The sequence below is a fragment of the Macaca fascicularis genome, chromosome 1, assembly GCF_037993035.2.
Source record: "Macaca fascicularis isolate 582-1 chromosome 1, T2T-MFA8v1.1".
NCBI lineage: Eukaryota > Metazoa > Chordata > Mammalia > Primates > Cercopithecidae > Macaca > Macaca fascicularis.
In genome coordinates this window covers 130,844,380-130,864,243 of record NC_088375.1, presented here as the reverse complement: position 1 = coordinate 130,864,243, position 19,864 = coordinate 130,844,380, and the positions used below count along the sequence as shown (strand labels likewise).

General features: G+C 38.3%; 1 long non-coding RNA gene across 2 annotated transcripts in view; it reads right to left on the bottom strand.

Moving 5' to 3' along the window:
* LOC107126868 (uncharacterized) overlaps positions 1–19,344 on the bottom strand; it is a 68,638-nt gene extending 49,294 nt beyond the window's left edge. Inside the window, exons 1-3 of one of the 2 annotated variants that reach the window (XR_010588498.2) lie at positions 15,795–19,344; positions 15,510–15,608; positions 13,628–13,826 (exon numbers count right to left, since the gene is read on the bottom strand). This is a non-coding gene — a long non-coding RNA (uncharacterized lncRNA). Of the gene's footprint in view, positions 1–11,164; positions 13,827–15,509; positions 15,609–15,794 lie in introns of those variants that run through there. The other variant, XR_001483849.4, reaches the window with a different exon arrangement.
* Between the last annotated feature and the right edge of the window lie 520 nt (positions 19,345–19,864).

Genomic DNA, 19,864 nt, shown 5'->3' with positions numbered 1-19,864 from the left:
TACCCAACTGTCTACCTTTAATTTCTGTCATTCTGTAATTCTTCCAAAGATTGTTTTTATCAGTTAGTTAGGAATTGCTGGTTTAATGTTGATTCCCATACAAAGTTAGCCCGGTTGTATGGTTTTTATAATATGCAAGTACTTTTCATATTAATAACGTTAAACAATAGAAGAAACCTAAATTATACAATCTACAGTTCTTAATTTTATTGAGCTCGCTGGAATCTTCTCCTACTTTATACTCTTTCTTCTTTTTCATTGTTTTTCTCACTGCTTAGACTTGGTGTTTATGACTTTTTGTTCTTTTTCTTATTCTACAATATGGATATTTACTTAGGGTTTTCACGACACCTTGTAGTCTGGGTTTTCTTCCCAATTCTCTACCTATTCATTCTTCTTCATCTTGACTTTAAATATGGAATTCATTAGGGCTGTCATCTAGGTTTCCTTATAACTCTCAGTTGTTTTTTTTTACACTTAAATGAGAGCATAGAGGCCACAACTCGGAAACTATCTATTCTTTTCACCTATAAAGTGTTCCTGCCACAAAGCAGATTCACTATGCGTTGGTACCACTTTGGCTCACTGCAATTGGACTGCAGTTTCTACTACTTGAATGAGTCCAGTGATTTAGAACATACAAGAAAAAAGTTGCATGAAGCAGGTTTATTGCTTACGGATAGGCATCAAGGGACACAGCAGACTGGAGTTCATGAGGAGCCAGCCTCCCAAGACTCACACAGTTTGCCCAGGGTGGTGAAGTCTCATTTGCACATGCCCTATTTGTACCACAGCTGAGGAACCCTTGAAAGAAGCCTGCCCTGTATTTTATAACCCAGGCATCACATGATCACTGGGCTAAAGCACTCAAGGAAAAGCTGTTCTAAGAGACACAGTAAGAGAGTCTGAGCCTTATCTCAGGATGTTGCATTCCCAGCTCATTCTACAGCTATTTTTGAGAAGCACAAGTGAGAGAAGGGGAAAAACTGGGTTGGTCCAAGGCCACTTGGAGAGCTGTCCTGCATTTTCTCCTAGCATTTTCCTCTTTTTCTCCTTTTATAATGAAGAAAGTACACCTCATTCTAAGAAAGGCCATTTTATCTGCATATGTTAATGATACCATTCCATTTCTATCATTTAGAGGACTTTGGATTATCCTTCCTCTTTTGATTTAGCAGTCTTTCCCTTTCTTCTGCATTAGTCATCCCAGATTACATGTATTACAGTCTTCCAACTAAAAACATCAATGACCGTCCTCAGATATTCTTCGGGGTATATTTCTTTGCTCATTTCCCTGCTCCCTCTCCTAATTAAATACCTGTTTTTATCACACTCTCTGCACATCCTCTTCCTCCATCATTATTCATGTGTCTACTGTCCAGTTTTCACCATTGTTACTTCATTCAATCTGATCTTGACAACATCATCGATGACATTTATGTTACCAGTCCAATATTCTTCTCTATCCTCACCTTAAACCATTTCACACCAGTATTCAAGATGGTGGGTCACTTTCTCTTTCTATCTTCCTCTAGTCCTGTTTTTCTAGTCTCCTGATTTCCTTCTGTCTCACTGATTACTCTTTTTCAGGTTTTTGTGTTTGTTTGTTTTTGTTTTTTAACTGGATCATCTTATTCTGTTCCATCTAAGTCCTAACTTTCATCTATTTATCTTCTTTCTCTACCTTCTCTTCTCTAGGTCATTGGAAAAAATTCCGTGGATTTTAAGCAAATATTTTCTGTGGACACCTAGGTATCTTCAATTCAGAACTTGGACTTCAGCCTCGTATTTCCATCAGATGCTTATTATCACCAATTCCATGTTCCACAGACATCTCACAATTAAATATCCAAAATGGAACCTTCACTTTTTCCTTTTCATTCAACTTTTACTACATTATTTTCTTACTGCTTAGAAACATAGGATATATTCTAACTTCTTTCTCTTTAGCTCAACAACATTATCTCTTCATATAAACCTTAGCATGAACTATTGTATCTTCAAAATATCTCTGTTATATTGCACTTCTTTTGTATCCTCTGTCATGCCTTTATCCAGGTCACAATTATCTCTTCCCTGCATTCTAAAACGACCCTACAACTGGTCTCCTATTTCCATAATTTCACTCTCTCCCTTCATTTTACTAAAGACCACAACATTATATTCATATAATTTAATTCCAATTAAAATGTTAATGCTTAAAACTTTTAAATTTTTATTGCATTCAGAATAATTCTAACTACTCATGGTAGCCTACAAATCCACATCTTACCAGATATGAACCTAGCTCTCCAGTCAGTTCTATTCTTTTCCCTTGAGAATCCCGTAGCCTTAGGTATTCTGGTCTTTCATCATTTTACTGAACATGCCATGTATTTTATTTTATGTTGTGGACTTTTGTATGTGTTTCTGTACTTTTTTGGAATGCTCTTAACTCAGTTCTTAGCATGGTTGGCTCCTGTTTTTATAAGTACTCCCAAACTCAGGAACTAGTATTACCATTTATTCAGTCCTGCAATTCAGAAATCTGGGGCTAACGTTGGAAACCCTCTTCTCTTACGTTTCCCAGAACAAATCAAGCACTGAATACTTTAGATTGTTGCCTTCTAACTATTACTTCACTATGTTCTTTTCTCTTTCTACATCTACTATCTAGTAATCCTTTCCATAAATGACCAAAATCTCCTGTTTTACCTCCAGCCATATGGTGATAAGACTACCGACTCCTAATTTAAAGCCAGACTTTATTGTTTATAACAAATGCAATGCAGAATGTAAGCAAAGAATGTAAACACAAGCCAGGGGTTGGGACCACTTCATATTAGTTTCTTAACATGTCAGAATTGCATTCTTTCATTTTTATAAGACAGTGACCAGACAGCCACTCTAAGAATTTTTAGTGGTTAGCAGAGGTGTAGAGGAGAGTTCACTTGATACACAGGTAGTGGTGCACATGTATCTTTATCCCAAGCAGGAGAGACAAGATAAACATTAGAGACATAAACTAGCAAGCTTCAAAAAGGGTATTTGAAAGGGGTTTCATAATGGGATATCAGTTTTTGTGCAAGGGAATGTATTTGTACAAGAGGTTACAGAGCTTTTCTCACAGAATAAAACATCAAGCATATCTATTAGTTGAAATTTTAACTTTTAGAATAGCTTACATCCAGTTATGCTGATTATTGAGGAGGTGACTGCAGCATCAGTATCCACTTCAGTCCTTTCTCCAAACATTCCATTATCTACCATGGAATCCGAGTGATCTTTTCAAATCAGAAGACCACTACCGCTTACCTTAGGATAAAAAGCCAACATTTTTAACAGGACCTGTAACCCTGTACTTGAAGTCTTACCTCACTCAATTCTCCTCTTTAATTTCTGATCTCTAACTATACTAATCTTTTAGTTACTGCCACTCAACAAGATCTTTTAGTTCTTTAATTTTAATGCAAGAGACATTACGCTCTTTCTACATGGAATGTTCTTTTCTTACCTCCTCTCCAAATTAATTCCTGTTCATCATTCAAACATTAATTCAAATGGTGATCCTGCATGAATATTTATTCAGTATTAGGTCAAGTCCCCTGATTATTGTTAGTACTCTCTGTACTTCTTAGCACTCAACGTAGTACTGTGGGAAACATCTGCTTTTTTCTTTTATTGAATCCTTAGTCTCAGGACATTATCCAGAATGTCTTATGAAGAGATCAATAGTTATTTGTAAAATGAATTGAGATAATAATGAAAGAGAAAATTGAGAGAAAAAATGTATCTATTTTGTGAAGGAGAACATTTTTAATGAAGATGTGGCCCTGTAATAGAGATATTTCTCTCATTTTTTCCTATTTCTTCTCAAATTTAATTAATTTCTGGTTAACCCTGATCTGAGGTCATAAAAATCATGGGGAAGTCAAGTACTTTGGCAATAACCCATCATGTTTTCAGGACTTTTAAGCCATAATGGCAGTAAATTATTTGGTGAGCTATAAACCTAGTAAGTCAATGAAGAATTCTTAAAACAGTACCGGGAAAATGATGCCACATTCATCTGAGTATAATAAATTTGAAACTCATTTTTACTATGTTCTTAGTACTTTGTAAAACCAATTTGTACTAACAGTTTCGTCCTTTAGATATTTCATTTTATCTATAGATCTAATTCGGCCTGTGAAATTACTGAGTTATTTCTCTATTCTTAGAAGGGAAAATAACTCTTTGTGTTGAAAATCATTATTACCATATAATTCGACTTTCATTTATAAGTTGAACTGAACCAACAAACTTATAATCATAGAGTGTGACTAGTCACAGAGAATGGTTGGTGCATTAGCTCAGTACCTGTCCCAAGTGAGCTCATTATTATGTTATTATACTTTAAGTTCTAGGGTACATGTGCACAATATGCAGGTCTGTTACATATGTATACATGTGCCATGTTGGTGTGCTGCACCCATCAACTCATCAGCACCCATCAACTCATCATATACATCAGTTATAACTCCCAATGCCATCCCTCCCCCCTCAAGCCTCCCCCTTCCACATAATAGGCCCCGGTGTGTGATGTTCCTCTTCCGATGTCCAAGGGATCTCATTGTTCAATTCCCTCCTATGAGTGAGAACATGCGGTGTTTGCTCTTCTGTTCTTGCAATACTTTGCTGAGAATGATGGTTTCCAGCTGCATCCGTATCCCTACAAAGGACAGGAACTCATCCTGTTTTATGGATGCATAGTATTCCATGGTGTATATGTGCCACATTGTCTTAATCCAGTCTGTCAGTGATGGACATTTGGGTTGATTCCAAGTCTTTGGTATTGTCTATACTGCTGCAATAAACATACAAGTGCATGTGTCTTTATAGCAGCATGATTTATAATCCTTTGGGTATATACCCAGTAATGCGATGGCTGGGTCATATGGTATTTATAGTTCTGGATCCTTGAGGAATCACCATACTGTTTTCCACAATGGTGAACTAGTTTACAATCCCACCAACAGTGTAAAAGTGTTCCTATTTCTCCACATCCTCTCCAGCATCTGTTGTTTCCTGACTTTTTAATGATTGCCATTCTAACTGGTGTGAGATGGTATCTCATTGTGGTTTTGATTTGCATTTCTCTGATGGCCAGTGATGACGGGCATTTTTTCATGTGTCTGTTGGCTGTATGAATGTCTTCTTTTGAGAAATGTCTGTTCATATCCTTTGCCCACTTTTTGATGGGGTTGTTTGTTTTTTTTCTTGTAAATTTGTTTGAGTTCTTTGTAGGTTCTGGATATTAGCCCTTTGTCAGATGAGTAGATTGCAAAAATTTTCTCCCATTCTGTAGGTTGCCTATTCACTCTGATGGTAGTTTCTTTGGCTGTGCAGAAGCTCTTTAGTTTAATGAGATCCCATTTGTCAATTTTGGCTTTTGTTGCCGTGCTTTTGGTGTTTTAGACATGAAGTCCTTACCCATGCCTCTGTCCTGAATGGTATTGCCTAGGTTTTCTTCTAGGGTTTTTATGGTTTTAGGTCTGACATTTAAGTCTCTAATCCATCTTGAATTAATTTTCATATAAGGAGTAAGGAAAGGATCCAGTTTCAGCTTTCTACTTATGGCTAGCCAATTTTCCCAGCACCATTTATTAAATAGGGAATCCTTTCCCCATTCCTTGTTTTTCTCAGGTTTGTCAAAGATCAGATGGCTGTAGATGTGTGCTGTTATTTCTAAAGGCTCTGTTCTGTTCCGTTGGTCTATATCTCTGTTTTGGTACCAGTACCATGCTGTTTTGGTTACTGTAGCCTTGTAGTATAGTTTGAAGTCAGGTAGTGTGATGCCTCCAGCTCTGTTCTTTTGACTTAGGATTGTCTTGGCAATGCAGACTCTTTTTTGGTTCTATATGAACTTTAAAGCAGTTTTTTCCCAATTCTGTGAAGAAAGTCATTGGTAGCTTGATGTGGATGGCATTGAATCTATAAATTACCTTGGGCAGTATGGCCATTTTCACAATATTGATTCTTCCTATCCATGAGCATGGTATGTTCTTCCATTTGTTTGTGTCCTCTTTTATTTCACTGAGCAGTGGTTTGTAGTTCTCCTTGAAGAGGTCCTTTACATCCCTTGTAAGTTGGATTCCTAGGTATTTTATTCTCTTTGAAGCAATTGTGAATGGAAGTTCATTCATGATTTGGCTCTCTGTTTGTCTGTTACTGGTGTATAAGAATGCTTGTGATTTTTGCACATTGATTTTGTATCCTGAGACTTTGCTGAAGTTGCTTATCAGCTTAAGGAGATTTTGGGCTGAGACAATGGGGTTTTCTAAATATACAATCATGTCATCTGCAAACATGGACAATTTGACTTCTTCTTTTTCTAACTGAATACCCTTGATTTATTTCTCTTGCCTGATTGCCCTAGCTAGAACTTCCAACACTATGTTGAATAGGAGTGGTGAGAGAGGGCATCCCTGTCTTGTGCCAGTTTTCAAAGGGAATGCTTCCAGTTTTTGCCCATTCAGTATGATATTGGCTGTGGGTTTGTCATAAATAGCTCTTATTATTTTGAGATACATTCCATCAATACCGAATTTATTGAGCGTTTTTAGCATGAAGGGCTGTTGAATTTTGTCAAAGGCCTTTTCTGCATCTCTTGAGATAATTATGTGGTTTTTGTCTTTGGTTCTGTTTACATGCTAGATTACATTTATTGATTTGTGTATGTTGAACCAGCCTTGCATCCCAGGGATGAAGCCCACTGGATCATGGTGGATAAGGTTTTTGATGTGCTGCTGGATCCGCTTTGCCAGTATTTTATTGAAGATTTTTGCATCGATGTTCATCAGGGATATTGGTCTAAAATTCTCTTTTTTTGTTGTGTCTCTGCCAGGCTTTGGTATCAGGATGATGTTGGCCTCATAAAATGAGTTAGGGAGGATTCCCTCTTTTTCTATTGATTGGAAGAGTTTCAGAAGGAATGGTACCAACTCCTCCTTGTATGTCTGGTAGAATTCGGCTGTGAATCTGTCTGGTCCTGGACTTTTTTTGGTTGGTAGGCTATTAATTATTGCCTCAATTTCAGAGCCTGCTATTGGTCTATTCAGGGATTCAACTTCTTCCTGGTTTTGTCTTGGTAGAGTGTAAGTGTCCAGGAAATTATCCATTTCTTCTAGGTTTTCTAGTTTATTTGCATAGAGGTGTTTATAGTATTCTCTGATGGTTGTTTGTATTTCTGTGGGTTGGTGGTGATAGCCCCTTTATCATTTTTTATTGCATCTATTTGATTCTTCTCTCTTTTCTTCTTCATTAGTCTTGCTAGCGGTCTATCAATTTTGTTGATCTTTTCAAAAAACCATCTCCTGGATTCATTGATTTCTTGGAGGGTTTTTTGTGTCTCTGTCTCCTTAAGTTCTGCTCTGATCTTAGTTATTTCTTGCCTTCTGCTAACTCTTGAATGTGTTTGCTCTTGCTTCTCAAGTTCTTTTAATTGTGATGTTAGGGTGTCAATTTTAGATGGCAGCTTTCTCTTGTGGGCATTTAGTGCTATAAATTTCCCTCTACACACTGCTTTAGATGTGTTCCAGAGATTCTGGTATGTTGTATGTTTGTTCTCAAAGAACATCTTTATTTCTGCCTTCATTTTGTCATGTACCCAGTAGTCATTCAGGAGCAGGTTGTTCAGTTTCCATGTAGTTGAGCGGTTTTGATTGAGTTTCTTGGTCCTGAGTTCTAGTTTGATTGCACTGTGGTCTGAGAGATAGTTTGTTATAATTTCTTTTCTTGTACATTTGCTGAGGAGTTCTTTACTTCCAACTATGTGGTCAATTTTGGAATAAGTGTGATGTGGTGCTGAGAAGAAAATATATTCTGTTGATTTGGGGTGGAGAGTTCTGTAGATGTCTATTAGGTCCGCTTGGCGCAGAGATGAGTTCAATTCCTGGATATCCTTGTTAACTTTCTGTCTTGTTGATCTGTCTAGTGTTGACAGTGTGGTGTTGATGTCTCCCATTATTATTGCATGGGTGACTAAGTCTCTTTGTAAGTCTCTAAGGACTTGGTTTTTGCATCTGGGTGCTCCCGTATTGGGTGCATATATATTTAGGATAGTTAACTCTTCCTTTTGAATTGATCTCTTTACCATTATGTAATGGCCTTCTTTGTCTCTTTTGATCTTTGATGGTTTAAAGTCTGTTTTATCAGAGACTAGGATTGCAAGCCCTGCTTTTTTCTGTTCTCCATTTGCTTGGTAAATCTTTCTCCATCCCTTTATTTTGAGCCTATGTGTGTCTCTGCATGTGAGATGGGTCTCCTGTATACAGCAAACTGATGGGTCTTGACTCTTTCTCCAATTTACCAGTCTGTGTCTTTTAATTGGACCATTTAGTCCATTTACATTTAAGGTTAATATTGTTATGTGCGAACTTGATCCTGTCTTTGTGATATTAGCTGGTTATTTTGCTCGATAGTTGATGCAGTTTCTTCCTAGCATCGATGGTCTTTACATTTTGGCATGTTTTTGCAGTGGCTGGTACTGGTTGTTCTTTTCCATGTTTAGTGCTTCCTTCAGGGTCTCTTATATTGCAGGCCTGGTGGTGACAAAATCTCTAAGCATTTGCTTGTCTGTAAAGGATTTTATTTCTCCTTCACTTATGAAACTTAGTTTGGCGGGAAATGAAATTCTGGGTTGAAAATTCTTTTCTTTAAGAATGTTGAATATTGGCCCCCACTCTCTTCTGGCTTGTAGAGTTTCTGCCAAGAGATCTGCTGTTAGTGTGATGGGCTCCCCTTTGTGTGTAACCCAACCTTTCTCTCTGGCTGCCCTTAACATTTTTTCCTTCATTTCAACTTTGGTGAATCTGACAATTATGTGTCTTGGAGTTGCTCTTCTCAAGGAGTATCTTTGTGGCACTCTTTGTATTTCCTGAATTTGAATGTTGGCCTGCCTTACTAGGTTGGGGAAGTTCTCCTGGATGATATCCTGAAGAGTGTTTTCCATCTTGATTCCATTTTCTCCCTCACTTTCAGGCACACCAATCAGACATAGATTTGGTGTTTTCACATAATCCCTTATTTCTTGGAGGCTTTGTTCATTTCTTTTTCCTCTTTTTTCTCTAGACTTCTCTTCTCGCTTCATTTCATTCATTTCATATTCAATCATTGATACTCTTTCTTCCAGTTGATCGAGTAGGTTACTGAAGCTTCTGCATTTGTCACGTATTTCTAGTGTCATGGTTTTTATCTCTGTCAGTTTGTTTATGGCCTTCTGCATTGATTATTCTAGTTATCCATTCTTCCATTCTTTTTTCAAGATTTTTAGTTTCTTTGCACTGGGTGCGTAGTTCCTCCTTTAGCTCCGGGAAGTTTGTCTGACTGAAACCTTCTTCTCTCAACTTGTCAAAGTCATTCTCCATCCAACTTTGATCTGTTGCTGTCAATGAGCTGTGTTCCTTTGGAGGGGGAGATGCACTTTGATGTTTTGAATTTCCAGCTTTTCTGCCCTGCTTTTTCACCATCTTTGTGGTTTTATCTGCCCTTGGTCTTTGATGATGGTGATGAACTGATGGGGTTTTGGTGTGGGTGTCCTTTCTGTTTGTTAGTTTTCCTTCTAACAGTCAGGACCCTCAGCTGTAGGTCTGTTTGAGATTGCTGAGGTCCACTCCAGACCCCGTTTTCCTGGGTATCAGCAGCAGAGGCTGCAGAAGATAGAATATTGCTGAACAGTGCGTGTTGCTGTCTGATTCTTGCTCTGGAAGCTTCATCCCAGTGGTGTACCCGCAGTGTGAGGTGTGAGGTGTCGGTGTGCACCTAGTGGGGATGTCTCCCAGTTAGGCTACTCAGAGGTCAGGTACCCACTTGAGCAGGCAGTCTGTCCATTCTCAGATCTCAACCCCTGTGCTGGGAGATCCACTGCTCTCTTCAAAGCTGTCAGACAGGGTCATTTACATCTGCAGAGGTTTCTGTTGCTTTTTGTTTAGCTATGCCCTGTCCTCAGAGGTGGTGTCTTCAGAGACAGGCAGACCCCCTTGAGCTGCAGTGGGCTCCACCCAGTTCGAACTTCCCGGTGGCTTTGTTTACCTACTTAAGCCTCAGCAATGGCAGGTGCCTCTCCCCCAGCCTTGCTGCTGCCTTGCAGTTAGATCTCAGACTGCCGTGCTAGCAATGAGGGAGGCTCCGTGGGCATGGGACCCTCCCATCCAGGAGTGGGATATAATCTCCTGGTGTGCCATTTGCTAAGACCCTTGGTAAAGCACAGAATTAGGGTGGGAGTTACCCGATTTTTCAGGTGTTGTGTGTCTCAGTTTCCCTTGGCTAGCAAAAGGGATTCCCTTCCCCCTTGTACTTCCCAGGTGAGATGATGGCTCGCCCTGCTTCAACTCTTGCTGGTTGGGCTGCACCAGCTGACCAGCACTGATTATCTGGCACTCCCCAGTGAGATGAACCCGGTACCTCAGTTGAAAGTGCAGAAATCACCCATCCTCTGTGATGCTTGCACTGTGAGCTGGAGGCTGGATCTGCTCCTATTCGGCCATCTTGCTCCTGACTTGACACTGATTTTCAATAAGACAATCTTTAAAGAAATCACTTTCCATTTTAGAAATATGAGATTTTTGGGGGAAAAGATAGAGAAACTTCTAATCATTTTAACCAAGGGTTTTAGGACACTTTATTTTTATGAATATATCAAAGTAAATTCCTTCTTTTATTTTGCAAATGACTGGAAAAAATTTCAGGGTCTTACTAAGGTCTAGTTTAAGTGAGTCTCAATTTTTCTTCTGTTTTGTTTGTTGTTGCAACTTTCCTCACACACAGACACACACACACACACACACACACACACACACAAAGGTAGATATAAAAAAATCTAGACATAACAGATGCAACTTACAATTTTTTGGTAAGAAATCATAAAGTTTTAGAAAAAATCATTTATGAGTGCCAATAAAAATGATACTCAAGAAAACAGTAGGAAAAGTGATATATTAAAAGACTTTTAAAGACCTTTCACAAGAAGTTGAACCTATGGGCAAATGCACAGTATACACTATCTATTTGCTCATTTTGTCCTGTAACATTGAACATAAACTCTGAAAAAAGAAACAAGTGTGGCTCAGGGTCACTCATGTAATCTGTTTTAAGGCAGAAACAGGTGTGTTGAAAGGTTTATAGGTAAAACAAACACCACTTAGACTTCGATAAAGTAGTATTTATTATTTTCCTATAATTGCAAATTTGCCAAATGTAACTCACTATTTTTTCTTTAATATTTTAAAACATATTTTGAAAAATTATTATATCTTCACAATCAATTCAGTACACATTCTTGAAAAACTTGTCTGAACCTAGTTTTCTCATCTGAAAAATGGAAGCAATATATACTCTTTCAGTCTGTTGTGTTAAATGAGAAACCGTATATAATACACTAACCACGGCTTCTGGCTAGATGCATACCTCCTCATCTCTTGAGTAAAGATATGACTGTTGGCCAGTCACGGTGGCTCATGCCTGTAATATCAACATTTTGGGAAGCTGAGGTGGGCGGGTCACTTGAGTAAGGAGATCAAGACCAGCATGGTCAACATGGCAAAACCCCGTCTCTACTGAAAATAATAAAATTAGCCATAGTGGTGGTGCATGCCTGTAGTCCCAGCTACTTGGGAGGCTGAGGCAGAAGAATCACTTGAATGGGTCGGGGAGATTACAGTGAGCCGAGATAGTGTCACTGCACTCTAGCCTTGGCAACAGAGTGAGACTCCATCTCAAAAATAAAAAAAAAAAAAAAGCAAACAAACAAACAAAAAAAACATGTAACTGTTATTCTCAGTACTTTGGGCCAGCACAGTACTGATACTCTCCTAAAATCTAACTCAAAGAAAAAAAATCACAAAGCATTGGAACTGGAGCAGAAAATAATATATTCTTGTTTGAAGTCTTGCCATATTCAGTCTGTGTGTGCTGTTAGCTGAAAGCTAGATGACACAAAATGCTGTCTTAACTTTAATGTTGTTTCTAATTTAGTTCTAGGTCATAAAATTTATAGGAAAGTCTAATTCTTAAACTTTAGCATCAGGTTTGTTATGCTTAGGTATTTATGTGTGCTCAGATATCTTATGTGTGCTCTATGACCTCAAGCAAAATTAAATAAATCTGTACATTGCAGTGAAGACCCTCATCAAACCAATGAAACGTATATGTATTTTTTGCAGCACTCTTTTAGGTGCTTAGAAACATGTAACCCATGTTGAAGTTCAGAGGATAGTTGGCAATGCAAAATATAACTATATGATGTGTTAATAAGAATGCAGAGGAATAGTTAAAGTGATGCATAATAAAGTAAGGAAGTAGGTTGTTTGGTTTCAATGGAAGGGGATAGTACACATGCTGAAATGACCTGGGAAAGCTTAATGATAAAGGAAGGTCTTGAGATGGATGAGGGAGATTTGTAAGGAAGAGAACGGAGAGAAATTGATTCCCAAAGAAGAAAAAGCATGACAAAAGCCCAAAGGAATTAATGAAACGAGTGACAGGGAATAGATCAGTTAATCGGTGAGGCTAGAGAAGCACATTAATGGAATACTAGTGAAAAATACAATGACAGGGTAGAATGTATCCAATAACAGAAGAATCCATTTTCTATCAAGACTTTCCTATTGGATTTGATATATTAATACCAGCAACGTCATCTCTGAATATAAACATATCTCTACTTATGCATGGTAATTATATGTTATCACTGGGAAATTCTATGAAGTAATTATCAGTCCCTTTATTAATATTACTACAGAATTAATTTATTCAGTTTTAGTGTATACTACGTTTAGTTTGCTTCCCTACTCCCCCAGCCTCCAGGTTTGTAATTTAAATGAAACTAAATTCCATCATAGTTCACTCACTAGCACATAGGACTACCAACCTTTGAATGGCTTTAGATTTGCATGAACCTGTATTTGTCAATGTTCACTCCAGGCTTCAACTGGCATATGTCAAAATTACTGATTTGTATGACAACCTGCTTCCTGCTTACTATTTTTATACCATGGGTAGGGAAAAATAGAATTATCTCTTGATTTAGCTGTCAGTCAAATGACAACTGAAGCATGCTATAAAATTAAATAAAGCACCGCATTCTAGCAGGAACTAATGATTTTAGTGCTACTGCTGTATTTGTAGAAGAAATAAAGTGTTCTCCTATCTTATGATGAATATCACTATAATACATTAAAATATAGAATTGCATCCAGTAAAATATCCTGAAGTGTACCAAAATATGCCCCTCCAAAATATGTCACTTTGGTATAATAACTTTTTGGGCAGAAAGCAATTAGCTCTCTGACTTTCCCCTTTCTAAAAGCAATAATTAAATTTCAGTATGTAAAGGTGTCTGCCTCTAGCGTACTTGTGAGAAAACTACTCCACAGACAACTCTTAATAGCTGATGACTTATCTGCATAAGAAACCTTATTAAACAATCCTTATTTAGAATACAGTTCCTCCCCCTGCTTTCCCATAACTTACCTCCTGCACCAAGCAGCCCTAAACTTGGTTTCTTTGGCTAGTCTAAGATACACACCCCAAATTCTAATTGCCTCTTTGCATCACATTTCTTTGTGAATTTCCATGTGTATGTACATCATTAATTTTTTTTTCTTGTTACCCTTTCTGTGGTCAGTTTAATTTGTAGGGTCCCAGACACTGAACCAGGAGGGAAGAGAAAAAGTGTTTCTTCTTTCCTGTGGCTTAGGCAACCATGAATGGACAGGCAGGCATCCCACTTGCTCCAGAGGCTGTAGCTGAACTGAGATCCGACAAAGCTGATGTAGAAATTTTTGCTGGATCAGATCCTGGAGTTTTGCCTGCAAAAATACAAATACAGGACTCTGTTTTTTCTTTTCCAAATTGAGATTTGCAGGAGAAAAACAATTATAAGAATTAGTTCTTTGGAATGGGATTTTGGTGAATTTTCTCTTGAATATTCATTGCTTATTGACCCTTTCACTCCCAGGGACAGCCATTGCTTTCCTGTTGGTCTCATTCTGTGTCTTGAGTGCTTGGCTTGGCTTTCCTCCTGGTGGCAGGGTACATGATGTTGGGCTTGCTGTACAGACAGTCAATCATCAGACTGGATGCCCTGAGAATTTGTAGATGGTCAGATAGAGATGCAGGTTGCACCCTCTTGCCACTGGTGTTCTACCAACCCTCTCAGAGGGTTTGTCTAAATTTTTATTTCTTTTGGCTACTGTTGGGAGAAACTCCATAGCTTAAGGATTTCATTTTTGCACTCTTTGTGGATGCCTCTTATGTTCCTGGCTATCTACATAATTCAATATGTTTTTCCCTCTCTTATTAAGCTTTTATTTATTTGATTCATATATCCCCACCATTAAACCAAAGAAGGTAGAGAAAAAGTAACTTATCCTCCCTTACAACTATTTCAATGAAAAATAAGCCTGTAAGTTTTTTATTTATGTTTTTATTTGTTAATATTTTTTAAAATAAACTTCTTTTTTCTTTTTTTTTTTTTTAAATAGGGAAAGCTGGTCTTGAACTTCTGGGCTCATGCAATCCTCCTGCTTCAGCCTCCCTAAGTGTTGGGATTACACTCGGCCAAATTTTTAAAAATTTTGTTTCAGAGAGAAAAACATTACTTAGTATAAACATTTTTCTGCATTTTCTTCTAAAATATTGAATCAAAAACTTAATTTGTATCCTTTTATCACAAACAGCTTAAAAATGAAGAAATAAAACGAGAAAATAATACATTACCAGAACTTTTTCTGAGAAAGGGAATGTTTTGTGTAAAATCAAACTGCATTTTGCAGGGGATTAATTTAAGAGAGACCACATAGAAATGTTTTGAATGTATGGTCTTACAGATTTTCATATATATGTATGAATACATGTGTATACATATATATATATAAAAATACATGTATATATATGAATACATATATGTATGTATACATGTGTATATGTATATACACACACATACATCATCTATACACACACACACATCTATACACACACACAAACATACAGAACCTTTAAGTGTATCCTGGGTTTAAGTAATTGAAAAGGTAAACAAAGGGCAAGGGGTTTCCAAATATTACAGTTCGACCAATGCACTACCATGTGGCAGTCTCTTATTTGAGGCATCACCTGGAGTCCTTTGTCTCATGACCTTGAAAATTAAGAAGTGTGGACACCAAAGTGAGGTAGAAATGAAAGTTTAATAAGCAAAAGAAGAAAGCTCTCCACTGTGGAAAGGGGGCTTAAAAGAAGGTTGTCATCTTTACAGTTGAATGCAAACCCTTTTATCAAAAACCTGATAAGGGCTAGGCATCTCATTTGCATACAGTAGAAATTTCTGGTAGCTTCACCTTGTCCTAATTTACATGTGACCCATAGCTTTAGTTACTCCATATTGCTTTGTTCCCTTTACTGCTCATGTGTCAAGGTGTATTAGTCCGTTTTCATGCTGCTCATAAAGACATACCTGAGACTGGACAATTTACAAAAGAAATGTTTACTGGACTTACAGTTCCATGTGGCTGGGGAGGCTTCATAATCATGACAGAGGTGAAACGTACATCTCACATGTTGGCAGACAAGAGAAGAGAACTTGTGTGGGGAACCTCCTGTTTTTAAATACATCAGATTGCATGAGACTTATTCATTAGCACAGGAAAGACCTGCCCCCATGATTTGATTACCTCCCATAAGGTCCCTCACACAACACCTGGAAATTCAAAATGAGACTTGGATGGGGACACAGCCAAACCCTATCGCACTGCCCCAGCCCCTCCCAAATCTCATGTCCTCACATTTCAAAATCAATCGTGACTTCCCAGCAGTCCTCTAAAGTCTTCACTCATTTCAGCATTAACTCAAAAGTTCACAGTCCAAAGTCTTAACTGAGACAGGGTAAGCCTATGACCCTGTAAAATCAAAAGGAAGTTAGTTACCTCGTAGATACAATGGGGGTACAGGCATTGAGTAAATACAGCTGTTTCAAATGGGAGAAACTGGCCAGAACAAAGGGACTACAGTCCCCATTCAAGTACGAATTCCAGTAAGGCAGTCAAATCATAAATCTCCAAAATGATCTCCTTTGAATCTATGTCTCACTTTCAGGTCACACTGATGCAAGTGGTGGGTTCCCATGGCCTTGGGAAGCTCTGCCTCTGTGGCTTCACTGAATACAGCCCCATCCTGGCTGGTTTCTCTGGCTGGTGTTGAGTGTCTGCAGCTCTTACAGGTGCACGGACAAGCTGTCAAGGAATCTAGCATTCTGGGATCTGGAGGAGGGGGGCCCACTTCTCACAGCTCCACTAGGTGGTGCCCCAGTAGGGACCCCGTGTGGATGCTCTGACCCATATTTCTCTTCTGCATGAACCTAGCAGAGTTTCTTCATGAAGGCCCTGCCACTGTAGCAAACTCTTGCCTGGACATCTGGGTGTTTCTATACATCCTGTGAAATCTAGGGGTAGGTTCCCAAACCTCAATTCTTGACTTCTGTGTACCCCCAGCTCAACATTACATGGAAAATATCAAGGCTTGGGGATCCCACCCTCTGAAGCAATAGCCTGAGCTGTTCCTTAGCCCATTTTATCCATGGCTGAAGTGGCTGGAATGCAGGGCGCCAAGTTACTAGGCTGCACATAGCACAGGGATTCTATGCCCAGCCCAAGAAATCACTTTTTCCTCCTAGGCCTCTGGGCGTGTGAGAGGAGAGGCTGCTGTGAAGACCCCTGACATGCCCTGGGGACATTTTCCCCATTGTCTTTGAGATTAACATTTGGCTCCTGGTTACGTATGCAAATTTCTGCAGCTGACTTGAATATCTTCTCAGAAAAAGAGATTTGTTCTTTCAATCATATCAGGCTGCAAATTTTCCAAACTGTTATGCTCTGTTTCCCATTTTAAAATTGAATGCCTTTAACAGCACCTAAGTTACCTCTTGAATGCTTTGCTGCTTAGAAACTTCTTCTGCCAGATACACTAAATCATCTCTCTCAAGTTCAAAGATTCACAAATCTCTAGGGTAGGGACAAAATGCTACTAGCCTCTTTGCTAAACCATAACAAGAGTCACTTTTGCTCCAGTTCCCAACAAGTTCCTCATCTTCATCTGAGACCACCTCAGCCTGGATTTTATATCATTATTAGCATTTTACTCAAAGCCATTAACAAGTCTCTAGGGAGTTCCAAACTTTCCCCCACTTTCTTATATTCTTCTGAGACCTCCAAACAGTTCCAACCTCTGTCTCTTACACAGTTCCAAAGTCACTTCCATATTTTCGTGTATAATTTTAGCATCACTCCACTCCTGGTACCCATTTATGGTATTAGTCCATTTTCATGCTACTGAAAAAGACATACACAAGACTGAGAAATTTACAAAAGAAAGAGGAATATTGGATTTATAGTGTCACATGGCTGGGAAGGCCTCACAATTATGGCAGAAGGTAAAAGGCATGTCTCACATGGCAGCCGACAGGAGAAAAGAGGTTGTGCAGAGAACTTCCCCTTTTTAAAACCATCAGATCTTGTGAGACTTATTAACTACCCTGAGAAAAGAACAGCATGGGAAAGACGTGCCACCATGGTTCAATTATCACCCACTGGTTCCCTCCCAAACATGTTGAAATTAAAGATGGGATTAGGGTGGGGACACAGCCAAACCATATCATGGGGGATGGAACCTTTTATTGTGAGTATGTCTGCACAAGTCACCTGTGTAGATTTTCTTATCTGTGCGGCTGTGGGCATGTCTTAGTCAAACCTCACTATGCAAGTTTACATTTATGTGACTATAGTTGGATTTTTTAGGCTATTATTTTGTTTGAAAGAATTCAGCTGAGGACCCACCCTAACTGCCTGCCTGACTGGTTTGTTTCTTTCTCCTCTCTCATTTTTCCCTGCAGGAGTGGAGACCCTAACTGCTGTTAAGGAGGTAGGTGATAATTCTTCTTGCTATGTCCTGCTGGAAAGGGGCATTGTGTGGGGAACAGCAGCTAGGGTTCCTCCTGTGACCTTTCTAAGGATCCTTGGAAGAAATGTGTTTCCATGCATGGTTTCATTTGCATCATCATTTGTAGCTTGATAGACTTTAGGCAAGAAAAAAATGAGTTATTACAGGACATGTATAAAAATGAAACAAGGGGATAAATAATGATAGCTCAAAAATCTCAATGCTTCAGCCATACCCAGATAAATGTTTGCTATATTTATACCTGCTAAGATTTGGGTGCAAGGGACTTGGCTTTGGTTAACTTCCTTGTTTTATTTTCCCAAACAAAGAAACTTCTTGGTTGTGGGTACCCTGTATACTCTCATAATCTGGTGAGATTTGCAGAATCATTGCCCGAAACTAGAATATTGATCCAGATTTTTACACTACTTATCCCTTTTTTATATTGAGTTTCAGCCAAAGATTGCTCATTTGTTTACAGGAATAAGCAGGGTTAGTCTAAAATGTAGGTGATATAGTTTGGCTTTGCCCCACCCAAGTCACTTCTTAAAATGTAGCTCCCATAATTCCCATGAGTTGTGGGACGGATCTAGGGAAGATAATTGAATCATGGGAGGTGGTTTTCCCCATACTGTTCTCATGGTAGTGAATAAGTCTCAGGAGATCTGATGGTATTATAACAGGAAATCCCTTTCATTTGGTTTTCATCCTCTTTCTTGTCTGCTTCCATGTTTTTGCCTTCCATCATGAGTGTGAAGCCTTCCTAACCATGTGAAATTGTGAGTCCATTAGACCTCCTTTTTAAATAAATTACCCAGTGTCAGGTGTGTCTTTGTTAGGATCATGAGAACAGACTAACAGAGTAGGCAAAACTTAAAAACAACTAATGAGATTAGAATTTAATGACAAGTGTATGATAAGTTTTGAATCAAATTTTTCTTTCTCCTGGCCTCAGTTTTGTTCAAAACAAATCATGATAATTGCTTTGTTAAAAATAAACTATTACTGAGTTGTTTGCAAAATAAACTTAGGCTTATACTTGACTTGATTATTTGCATAAAGTGAAGCAAAAATAGTTATTTTTGCATAGTCTTTTAAAATTATCTTTCATGAAACTCTGTTCCACATGGAATCTCAGATAGGACTTTTTAAAAGCCAAGCCCAGCCATGAGTTTGTACCCTCAAATACCTACAAATTGAGTGAATTCCTCTCTTCTTAAGGTCACAAGAATGTGTGGTTCCTGGGCCTGTTAGGTAGTGACATTGTTTACTCACCATAGATTAGAAGCCCTGTACACAGATTGTGTAGACAGGGTAGGAGGCTACATTTGCCAGTGTGCTTTTTTTGGCTGTGTAAGTGAAACTTGATTCCTCAAAGAGAAGCATATCCTTCCAGTCAAAACCTTGGTAAAACAACCAGTTTCTCCAATTGTGTCATGTTACAAAAGAAAATGGATTGTTACTGCACTGGTGCAAATAACTATATTATCATTAGTTAAGAATATTCCCAAATAGTTTCCAAATTCTAGAGTAACCCAGCAGAGAGAAACAAATGTGCTCCAAATTTTGTTCACAGGAGTATGTATACCTTACTCAATTGTTAAGAGCTGTAGACAGCTTAAAAGTTTCTTTAACTCTAAAGAACAAAACAAAGAATAGCAATGTTTTAAGCAAAAAGTAAAAAATATTATTTCTGACATCTATTAGTTTAGTTCATGAGATTAACTCCTGTTTGATATTCACAGTTAAGCTCTTCATGACTCTTTTATGTTTTCTTTTATTCCCATGTCATGATTTCCAAAGTTATCAGAAACCTGCATTTGTGAGCATGTTTTTAAAGTCCTACAGTTGATTGTAAAACATCTTTTGAAGAGGATTAAAACAAGACAACAATTTTCTGTAGATGACAAAGTGTTCAGGT